This window comes from Ochotona princeps, unplaced genomic scaffold (assembly GCF_030435755.1).
Source record: "Ochotona princeps isolate mOchPri1 unplaced genomic scaffold, mOchPri1.hap1 HAP1_SCAFFOLD_215, whole genome shotgun sequence".
NCBI classification, from domain to species: Eukaryota; Metazoa; Chordata; class Mammalia; order Lagomorpha; family Ochotonidae; genus Ochotona; species Ochotona princeps.
In genome coordinates this window covers 217,501-229,661 of record NW_026700233.1, presented here as the reverse complement: position 1 = coordinate 229,661, position 12,161 = coordinate 217,501, and positions in this window count along the sequence as shown.

Genomic DNA, 12,161 nt, shown 5'->3' with positions numbered 1-12,161 from the left:
GTTCCTCAGGGACAGAAAAGATGTGCCATGGAAACAGGTTAGGGATGTGAAAGGAGAGAGAGGAAAAGAGGGGGAGACAGAGAGAGAGAGAGAGAGAGAGAGAGAGAGAGATTGAAATTGAGTTAGTGAGAATGTGACAACAATTCAGTCTTCTCTGTTCCCCATTTGCAGGTAAGGTCCAGATGAGGAAAAGGAGAAAGGGAGCAGCCAGGCTGGGATTGGGCCTCTTCACCTCTCTCTCTCTCTCTCTCTCTCTCTCTCTCTCTCTCTCTCTCTCTCCCAGGAGGGGGCATCACACAGCTTTCTCTTTCCAATTTGTGAGCAGAAGTGGTTGCACGCTGAGTGGTTCCTGGCCAGGATCCAGAACATGGAGGGAGAAGTAGGTGTCAGGTAAGGCCACCTGTGAGGCCTTCACGTCGGCATAGTGGCCTTTCATTCCCAATCCACCAGAGAAATCCTTGGGCAGGAAGGGCACAGGCCAGCCCATATGTCCTCCTGCTCTGCCGTCCTCAAGTCCCCTTGACTTGTCCGCAGAGCCGACCGCACACAACACCCACAACTCAGGCACAGGTGCCCCAGTCTCTCCCTCAGAGCACCCTTTCCCTTCAGTTCCGCAGAATAAGAAATGGTGAGCTGACCCTCCAACTCTTCCGCCTCCACACCCCACCCACCCACGGTCCATCAAAGACAAGGGGTTGGTTGGTTGGTTGGTTGGTTGTTTGGGTCCGGCCGGCTTGTTAGCCTAGTGACTAAATCCTAAAGAAAAGAAAGATAGATGTGAACGCAGAGAAGAGCTGCCTTCCAAAACACACATATAAATAGCCAGGCCGGGTTGGGGCGCGAGCCAGGCTGGATTGAACTGTGAACTGGCTAGCACCCCACAGTTCGCAGGAGGGCTGGGGATGGACCAGGCCAGGCTAGGTTGCCGTACCCCAGCCCAATGGCGATAGCTGGGACTGGTGGTGGGCCATCTCAGATTGTGCCACAGCACCCACTGGCGCACGCAAGAACCTGGGGTGGTGCGGTGGGGGTGGTGGAGAGGGAGCGTGAGAACCGGAATCAAGTTACGGCGCTGCACCCAGTCACGCAAAAACAGAGCCAAAATGGCTGGGCGGGTGGGTGGGTGCGTTGCGGGCGGGCGGGCCAGCCGGATTAGGCCACAACACCCAGCTGTCAGCAAAGCGCCGGGACTGCCTGGGTGAAAAAATTACATCAGGCAGGCCGGCCGGACCGCATTAGCCCCCAGACGGTCCCAAGATCTGGGGCTGGGAGCCCGCCAGCCTGCTAGGGGAACGCCAGGCAGGCAGGCAGGCAGGCAGGCAGGCACACCCCCTGTCAGCTAGGCCATAGCTCCCGTCGGAGAGCACGTTAAGGCCTGCCTGAACTAAAACAGCGAGCTACCCACAGATCATCAGGCCGTATGTGCCAAACATACAAGGCCTGGGCCAGAGATGTCGACAGCGTGCATCTCCCCGGACCAGACAAGAAGACGAGGGGAAGGCAAGAGTTGTTGCTTGGGCCAGGCGTGTGCGGTTGCCTAGTGGCTCCATTTCTCGGCCTGTACGTGCCGAGATCCCATACGGGTGCCGGTTCAAGTCCCAGCTGCCCCACTTCCGTCCAGCTCCCTGCCTGTGGCCTGGAAAAGCGGTCGAGGATGGCACAAAGCCTTCGGACTCAGCAGCCACCTGTGTGGCGGAGACCGACCGGGAAGAAGCTCCCGGCTCCTGGTTTTGGTTCTGCTCAGCCCCGACCATTGTGGCCACTTGGGGAGGGAACCAGCCAGCGGGCAGGAGATATTTCTTTCTGTCTCTCCTTCTCTCAGCAACACCCCTCCCAACCCCCCCACCCCTCCCAACCACACACACACACACACACACACACACACTCACACACACAGACACGCGTGCACAGGGTCCTCCTGACTGGCGTGTGGCTGCCGGCTCCACCTCAGGATCCTTCACCGTCCAACAATAAGAACCAGATTGGGTTGAAGAACAGTCAGGAAACACCACTGTTCCTGCTAGGACAGGAGGTGGACTGAACAGGGCTGGCTCATGGACCCACTGGTATGCGTGAAACCTGGCACTGGGAGAGTTTCTGATGGAGGAGCCTGGGCAACTCCTCTGGCAGGACACAGTCCCTGCAGGTAAGCGCAAGCAGCACAAATAGGAAACAGCCCAGAACAGGCTATGGAAATTATCCCACTGGTATACACATGGCATGGATTGGGGGCAGACCAGGCTGAACCTGTTCACATCACCCGCTGGTGAGTCCGAGCGCCAGAACAGAGTGTGGGTCGAGCCAGGTTCGGTTGCGACACATACTAGTACACAATAAGGAATGCCAAGGTGAGGTGAGCCGTACCAGATGTGGTTGCAGCGCCCAAACAGCACATGTGATAGTCAGGGGGAGGAGGCAAAGCTGACAGGGGAATGTGGGCTCCCCTGCTGGACAACTACTTCCCAACTAGGCTGCAGCTCCAACCGGTCTGCGTGAGGACCGAGTATGAAGCGGGCAGGATCGAACCGGACTACGACACCCGTCGGTTCACGAGGAAGACAGGCCAGGAAACAGAACGAACCCGGCAATCCCAACGATGGGTATCTGTGTTGATCCCGTATCTGGCTATTGTGAATTGAGCTGTGATAGCTGTAAGGGCGCAAATAACTCTCTCATATGCATTTTCATTTGGATAAAATCATAGGGCTGCGATGCTGGTTCGTATGCAGACTTTTAGATACCATTTGTTTTTTATCCAATTGGGAAACATGAGATATTTTAATGAAATTATAACTGGATAAGAAATGAGTTTTATGAAGCATGGTGGCCACTTGGGGAGTGAACCGGGCAGGAGGCAGGAGATATTTCTTTCTGTCTCTCCTTCTCTATATATATATATCTGCGTTTCAATAGAAATAAAATGGACGGATGGATGGATGGATAGATGGAGGAATTGTTTTTTCTGAACAGGCACCGACTGTGAGATGTAAGTAAGGCTCTGGACTGCTGTGTCCTGGTCGCTCGGTCCAACGCCGATCCAAGCAGAGAACTGGGCCTGGCACGGGGCACAGGCCTAGTATATTCCTGCAACCGCGATCAGCTTGAGCCCTTGCCAACCCCTCCCACCGCCCCCGCCCCCCGCCCCGCGCACCTGCACAAGGACAGGTAAGGGGTTCCTGTCTGTGTTTTGAGTCATCGGTTCAGCTGGATCGTTCTATTGAGAGGGAGGGATGCTTGATGTTGAGCAGTTCTGCTTGTTTGAGTGACAGAAGTACACGCACAGGTTAATAACACGCGTTCACATAGTTAAGGTGATGGATGGAAGAGTGAATCAATAATGCCGATGGAAAGGCCACATCAGAAGGGAGCCGTTCCTGAGAACCACTCATGGTCTGCCCCGTGCGAGTCAGAAAGCAGCGGCCAGATCCCACTTTGCAGTTCCAGAGCGAGCGAAGGGGAGTGACCGACTGTGGCTGACCTTTGCCCCAGTCGGAGAGGCAGATCCTTTCACTGACAAACGCCTGAGGGCAGGTATGGCTCTGGGTGGAGTGGAGAGAAAGTGAAGCCTTTTGCAGACAACGGGACTTTGAACCAGCCATTTGCATTTCAATGAAGGCAATGAATGAGGCCTCTTGGAATTGAATGAGAGGTTGCGTCCCTCAAGCCAGTGGCTTCCGAAACGAAGGCTGCTGCTTTCTTGGGGCACCCCCCCCACACACACACACAGAGGCTCATTCTGACGAGGAGGCGGGGTGCGGGTGCCCTGCCCCATGCTTCTCCTTACATGTCCCTGGACCCTGGACCCTGGCTCTGGCTCTAGCTCTGGCCTGGGAAGGAGATGTGGATTGGGGAGGTGACTTGCAAGACGTACACACAAGACCCACCCACCATCAGTGAAACACAGCTTCTCTCCCTCCTTCCTTCCCTGGGGCTTGTGGGGGAGGGGAGAGTGGTATCAGGCAGGCAGGCACTTTTTGTTTTGGCTTGGCTTTTCTCCTCTTGGGTGTCACTGGTGCACCCCAGCGTATTCCATCACCAAGCCACTTTCCGATGTGTTTCGCTTCCCTCACAGTGGTTCATTAGCCAGGACCCACTGATAGGAGAGGACTGCTTTTTACTGGACAGCATCCTAGTGCAGGGATCAAAGGGGTCAGAGAAAGTAGAGAGAGCAAAGGAAAAAGGAAAAAGTTGGGTTGTTCGGGACTCCTTAAAAAAGAATTCATGTTGTGCCACCCACGTGTGCGAAGATTTGTCAAAGTCCCCCTCCCCATGCCCCTTTCCTCCTCCCCCCCCCCCCCCGCTCAACCACCACCAAGCCATCACTCAGCAGGCTGGCTTCCAAGTAAATCAAATACATGCTTTAAGTGTTTGTTTTCTCTCACCTGACTCAGCACAATCGCACTCAGGGTTGCGGTGTAGCGACCAAATGTTGCCATCTGGTTGCCCAATTACTGCACCCTTAGGAATATTTAATGGATTTCAACAACCTGGTGTTGAATGCCTTCTTCTTCTTTTTTTTTTTTTTCCTCTCCACTCCACTGAAGGCAAAATAAGATTTCCACCACCACCACCACCACCACCACCCCAACAGCGTGGAACATTGAAGTGGGCAGAAAACTAGTTACATTTTCCTGCAATGTGAATGCCAGGTCTGTTCTTGTGTGTGTTTTCTTATTTTTAAGACTCTTGTATTTATTCATTTGCAAGTCAATCATGGGAGAGAGAGAGAGGAAGAGAGAGAGAGAGAGAGATTTGTGAGCAAGTTTGTTTGGAGCAGGGAAGGGGGGAGCGGGTGTGTCAGAGGCGATGGGAGGAAAGAAGAGAGAGGAAGAGAGGAAGAGAGAGGAAGAGAGAGGGGCAAGGACGAGCAAAAGAGCGAGCTCTTTGAAGAGATTCTTCCACCCACAAGTTCCTTCCCTTTTCTCTTTGTCGCTGTGTCCTTCCAATAAGCAGACATAGATGACAGAGGATGGTGAGAGCTAGAGAGCGAGCGAGCGAGCGAGCGAGCAAGCCAAAAATGTGGAAACCACGGTTCCGCCAGCGCCGTGACAACATTGCTGTTTTTCTTTGTTTAAAAAAAAAATGGAAAGAGAGAGAGAGAGAGAGAGAGAGAGAGAGAATCTTCCACCACTTCACCAGTCAGTTCAGAACTTTTCCCCCGAAATGCAGGCCTAGAGAACTCAGAAGTTGGTGAACAGAAAGTATGGAATCCTGGTTCTCAGTGCTACACAACTCTGTTTAGGATACAAACAGGTTTTTCAACAGCTTTGGCCTCAAACCTGTGAGAGAGAGAGAGAGAGAGAGAGAGAGAGAGAGAACTAAGCATTTCTGACCTAACGTGCGCAGAACCTCAACAGCAACAACTAAACCCATATGCCTCGGAGCCCCATCCGGAGGTGTTTACATGGCATTTTGACAAGATATTGAGCCAAAGCTCAGAGAGAGAATTGAGGAGAAAATAAATAAATAAATAAATAAATAAATAAATAAATAGCTGGTGAAATCACGAATGTAAAGTCAAATGATCTGTATTCCGGGAGTGAGTGAGTGAGTGAGTGAGTGAGTGGAATTTACCGACACCATGTCAGGATAGACAATGTGTCCGGACAGACAACGATGGAGAGTGGTGGGGGGGGGGGGAAGAGATGTCTTTTCCAGTGTTTTCTAACCTAAGGGAAACTTGTAGGAAAAGTAGCATGCTCCGCACCACGGTCATGAGAGCCTTGTAGGCGCACGTGCTAAACTCCACACACATGATTTCCATCACCTTCGATTCAATGTGCACCTAGATCGAGGGGTTTCCCAGACACTAGAGCGCTCTTTGCAGACTCTGGGTTTGGTGGGCATGGTGGCACGACAGCGGCAGTGGCAGTGGCACTGAAGTCCAGGCCGCTCTAGGTAGGTCTGAAAAGACGTCCCTCTCTCCGTTCCAGCAGAAGCTGGCCCAAGGGCTTGGGACCCCGCCCACAGCACAGGCAGCCAGTGGTGGGTATCTATGTGTAGGTGGTCGTCTCGCCATCATGAGGTAGAGAAATCTCTGCCACGCCATCCGTCCCTCCCTTCCCCCCTCCCCTCCCGTCCCGCAAGGGTAACTAAGCAAGATCCCAGGCTACCAAGGAGAAGCAGGAGGGACTCTCCCCAGAGTCGGCCTGCGGTGAAGGGCAGTCCAGTCATGTGGTGGATGGGAGAGGGAAGAAGAGGGGCCGGCATGGCTTGCTCTCAAAGCCGTCATTGGGCCAGTTGAGTCCCTAAAAGCACACCAAGCCACCCACCGCCATCCAGCCAGGCAGCCAGGCAGCCAGCCAGCCAGCCAGGCAGCCAGCATCCGCACACGCACCCACCCGGATGGCACACTGTTTTTTGTATTTGTGTGTGTGCGCGCGCCCGCCTGGCTTCACTCAATGTTTCACCAAATCATCAGGCTCAAGCAGAAGTTAGTGGCTCAGAGGAAAACTTTATTGAACGGGGCACATAGTGGAAGTAGATGGTGGCACAGGCTTCCACCATCGCAGCAGCAAGGCAGACACCGGCAGGGGCATTCGGGGAGCAGAAACAGAAACGTGGGTGCTGTTGGGTGTGTCGGGGGTGATGGGGCGTACCACTGGGGGCAGGGTGGGTCCTTCCGGCGGCGGATGCGACAGCAGCGGGGAAGACACGTCCTCTTCGTCCACCTCTTGTTCCCAATGAGGTCCTCGCTCCCTCCCTCTTCATCCACCTACGCACAGCAGCCGCTTTTCCCTGAAAAACCAAAAGAAACCCAAGAAACGAGCAGTGAGCGCCAGCCAGAGTTGTTAGCTTACGATCGATCCTTGTGTCCATTCATCCCACGTGTGCCCGGTCAGCTCCTGTTCCGTCCCAGCACCTCTATTTTTTTGTTTCGCGCGCGCGTGTGTGTGTGTGTGTGTGTCATAAAGCACGGGTCGCCGAATCATTCCTCCCCCGGCCCCGGCCCCCCCACCCCCGTTTTGCCTGGATATGTTTTCTGCACTTCATCTTAGCCAAAAGGCCGAGAAGCGATTGGATATCTTTTCTAGTCTAGGACGCAACGCAGCACACCTGAGCATCTTGGTGGGGCCAGCAGAGGCAGGTCATCACTGAACGTTGAGCCCAGCTTCCCCTGCTGGAACGAGTGTTCCTTTCTTTCTTTCTTTCTTTCTGGAGCAAAGGGAAAAATTGTCGCTGTCCCACAGCGATGGACTTGGTACACGGAGCCGATAATAACACGCGTGGACCCTGACTGATGGTCAAAAGCCGAGGTTTATTAGTAGCATCAGACTTTATACTCTGAGGGTCATATAGGATAAGGGAGGAAGTGCTGAGCTTATCAACAAAACCATTAATGCTTGTTTGGAACTCCTTTTGTCTTGTATATTCCACCAGGTGTTCTCATATACATATGCAGATGATATCCAATAAGGTATACAAAAGGTAGCCATTTGGTTATTCTCCTCCAAATATTATCCAACCAACTGTAATCCTGTGCTCACTGACCTTTTCGGGTCACAATGTCCTCCTACAAATCCCCCTTCTGTGTTTTGTAAAATTAGGCCTGAATGATGTATGTAGGGGAAACATGCTCTTGGGAGAGCAGAAAAATGGGGAGAAACAATATTATTTAACCGAAAGCAGAGTGGCACAGGAACAGTGTAAAGACCAACATTGACATACATAGCAGCTGAGTTCAAACATAACATCAAAGTTCTTTACAGTTACATCTTGTTTAGCATTAACAGTTTTAAATTAATAAAAGCTTTTCAGGGAGATTCTTAACCCAATTTAAATTTTGCAGTTTATAGAGGTTAAGCACAGTTTTGCACTTAACAATTGAAGAATAGAAAAGTTTTAGGTAGGTGAGCAGGGAAATCCCCAACAACTTAGTGAGTGAGGAAGAATTTAACTCCACATGGGGCTCACAAGCAACCCTGATGGTTGGTGTAAGAGAGGGCTGGGAGCCAAGGCTGAAACTAGTTAAGAACTAGAGGAAGCTCCTCCTACAATCCTTTTGTCTCTGAGTGCCTCCCGGGGCTCCTGGCTTAAGTTTCCAGGTCACCAGACCCTATGAGCAGGGTACTGGGCTGCTTCAATCCCTTGTGAGAAATCCAATAGGAAAGGACTGACCTCAGAGTTCTCGGGCTCCAAGGGCACTCATCTTCCTTGTGATCTCCTTGGCAGTCGGGATACGGTTCTCGATGTCCTTGATGAGGCAGATATCCACTGCTTCTGCAGCGAAAGCACATGGGAGGCCTCCGGGGGTCTCCGGGACTAGGATAGAGGGCTCCTCTTATCCTCCTGCTCCACCCTGAGATCCCCCTTGCTCTATACACACAACCTCCTTTAAGAGGGTGTCAGAGTCGTCCTTGGATGCCACCACAAATTTCTATGGCTTTTCTAATGTCTAAGGTCATTAAAATCTATAAATAACAAGTTACACTTAAAGTCTTCCTCAAACATTCTAAGAAGGTGGAGAATTTCTCTGCACTCCTGACCTGTAGTAGAACCAGAGGAATATTAAACAAATTTAGCTTTTCAGTTCTTAGAGGCAGCTCCACTGGGGGTTCCATCTTCTCCAGGGGCAGCGTTGAGTTCAAGGGAGTTGCAGCACTTTCGAGGTCAGATGAGCCAGTTTTGAGGATCCATCAGGAAATTCTAGGGACAAGAGCATAACCTTTCCCACGGATTATTAGTGTTTATCAAATGCATCATAATGTCAAGTACAGTTGCGCTTGATGCACCAATCTCTTAGGATCCCTCACGTCACCCGGTGTTGGAAGGGGTCTGGCCTCCTCCTTCTCCTCCAATGTCTCCTTGATGGAGATGGATCTTTCAGAATGAAGTTGCGAATTTGTCTTACTGCAGGCGCTTCCTCCGGTGAATGGAGTCCAGGGCTTTACATTACCAGCTGGCACCCACACAGGCTGCAGCTCAGTTTCTGGAAAAACACAAACAAACCCTCTTCCCACAGTTAGCAAGGGGCCAGGACCTCTCCATTTGTGAGTGGCTGGGTTCCTCCATCAAACCAAAGGCATCTGTGTTGGGCCTGCAAGCAGCCTCTAGTGACGCAGAGCTGGTGTTCACCAGGAGACAAAATCTGAACAAAATTTAAGGTGAATAAGACCAAATTAATGCATTTACAGGGGTAGCATATTCCCCCCTCTGCTTTTAAAGCATAACTTTAACATCTTTGTGATTTTACAATCCTATCAGAAAGCTCTGGGCGTGGCTGCAGGTTGCCACAGCCCCAAGGCAACCTGCTCTTGATAAACAAACAGCAACACATGATAACAATTTGAAACAACTTTTTACAAAGGACAAAATGTTAAGACACACATGTATGCGCGCACACACACAGACACACACACACTTTTGGAGACTTGAAAATATTATTCTCAACAAAGCTTAGTAGTAGTGTTCACCAAAAACCAGTAAGTGAAACCATTAAGTCAATAGTTTTGAACTGAGAAACTCAGACAAAAACATTGATCATGCTATGAAATCCCTCCATCAATCTAAAATTGCAAATTTCAGTCTTCCCAGCAATACAGCCATGCTAAGAATACATAATTAGCAACGCAAACTAAAATTAAACCTTCACAACTCCATGGATGTATACAACGTTTTGACACAATAAAATTTTACTCCATTTGTTATTTGGCAATAATCTTAGTATAATCCAATAGCCTGGTCAACTGTCTCCACAAAACGGGAGATAGATCTGTTGGCATTCTTGAGGCCTCGTAAGAATACCAAGGGAATCCCTAGGATTTGAAACCTTTGAATTCTTAAATGCTTTTTTAAGGATAGCTAAAAATATCTGAAACAAGATTTGTTGTTGACATTAGCATAACATATGATAGATTACAATTGGTTATTGATGCGAGATCATCACTCAAATATCTTTAAAACAAATACAAAACCTTGACACATTAAAGGCAGTGAGAGATTTGATAACCAGCCAAAAACACAAGAATTACATTAATACATGCAATTAATACATGCAAACACTTTGTAGACAATGAATATCACATTAACTTATACCTTGAAATAATCAAATAGTGTTCGAGTTCAATTTTATACCAAATTATTTATGATAAAATTTCACATTTTTATTAAATGTCCCCCCAAAAAACCCTTAGGATTTACAAAAGCCTAGTATCTTCTTTGAATTCCAAGCTCCCAAAAGTTGCAATGGATATACAGATGAAGTCAGTTTGCTAAACATCTACCACAACAAAAGACCTTGAAATTGGTGATTATTGTGAAAGCTAGGCACTAAACTGAAGGCCAGCTTCCTCAGCATTATAAGATATTCCAAAAGACATGCGGTTACAACTCGGGTACATTAACAAACAAAACAGCAAACATTCACTTTATAATGATATAATGACATCACCCAAACACTCCTTAAAGCAAGAACATCGCTTTTGTTAATTTTAAACAATGAGAACGTAATGAGGCAGTGAACATAAAAATTAACTTAATATAAAGACTTGTACTTAAAAATTAGTATACATGATTAAGCAATGCTGTATAGGAAAAAGCACTATATGAATAACATGCATACACCACAACTGATTGGAATTTCAGCCTCCAGGATTTATACTTGCAGGGTGAGGAGCACAGGTGGGGCAACGAGACAGTGGCAGTTTTAAGTTTGTAGCTTCTCTGCAGATTCCCATTTTGTAAACCTGTGAATGTTTGGGACCTGGGGCTGACCCCTCCCAGAGTCTTCTGGCCACAGGCATCTGCCATCACGGTCAAATTTGGATTTACACTCTTTTTTCCAGTGTCGGCCTCTTTGGCACTTAGGAAATATTCCAGGGGAGTGACTGTTAAAAGTATCCGCAGGGTATTTTTGAGTGGAAGGAAGCATTCGGCAATCTTTTCTAAGGTGTCCTGGCTTGCCACAATTAAAACATTTAGCCTTCATTTGTTTTTGAATAGCAAAAGTTTCAAGTGCTGCTAGGCGGGCACGGTGCTTAAATGTCCCTATGTTGTGACAGGCTTTCAGGTAACCCAGAAGATCCTCTCTTTCTTTTATAGGACGAATAACAGCCTGGCAGTCCTCATTCGCATTATCAAAGGCCAGTTGCTTTAACAACAATTTCCTAGTGCCTTCTCCCTTAACTTGTTTTTCTATAGAGTCTGTCAAACGTCTTACAAAATCAGCATAAGATTCTCTGGCTCCTTGAATGACTTTTGTATAACTGCCTGCAAATTCAGACCCAGTCTCAATTTTCTCCCATGCCCACAATGCTACGTCTCGTATATGCATGAGCGCAGCTTGAGGTAGCTGTATCTGTTGCTCTGTAGTAACCCACTGTCCATCTCCAACCAACATATCATAAGTCAGTTGTCCTCCACCAGGGAGTTGCCGACCTGATGCTCCTAAGGTTCGCAGTTTTTCTTTAGCCATATCGCTTCTCCACATTTTCCATTGTAAATATTGAGAAGGAGAAAACCCTATTTTTGCTATTATTTCAAAATCATAAGGAATCCAGTTTGCTCCCTGGCTCCAGCCATTTAAATATTCCCACACATAAGAAGAAGTAGGTCCATAGGACACACAAGCCTTTTTAAAAGCTATGATGGCATTAACATCTAGGCTTTCATAGGTAGGTTGGTTATTTTCTTGACTAAGTATGATTGGAAAAAGCAATCGGAATTCATGAGGTCTCCGGGGAACATCAGTCATTTGGAAACATTTTTGATCAGATTTAAGAGCAAGACGGCATGGGCTGATATTTAACTGTTGCTTTATCCCAGCCTCATTTACCTCACTAGAGAAATCCTGTGGTTTAACACTGGAAATTTTCTTTTTCTTAGTTCTGATTTCATTTTCAGCCACATTATGGTAACATCTTCCAAGTTTTCTTTTCCTAATTTCCACATCTGAAATATAAGGCCTTTCTCTTTTTGCTGCATTACAGTGGCATCTCCTCGTGGGAGGGTCTCTCACACATTCTTTCTCATCTTCATCTGTAGTATAAGCCATTTCTTTCCTAGCCACATTACGGTGGCGTCTCCCATTAGGGAAATCTCTCACGGGCTCCTCTTTGCTGTCCTCCTCATCTGTACTATGAGGCGTTTCTTTTTTAGCCATATTACAGCGTCCTTTCCTGTTAGGTGGGCCTCTTAAGGATTCCCTTTCTCTTTCTTCCTTG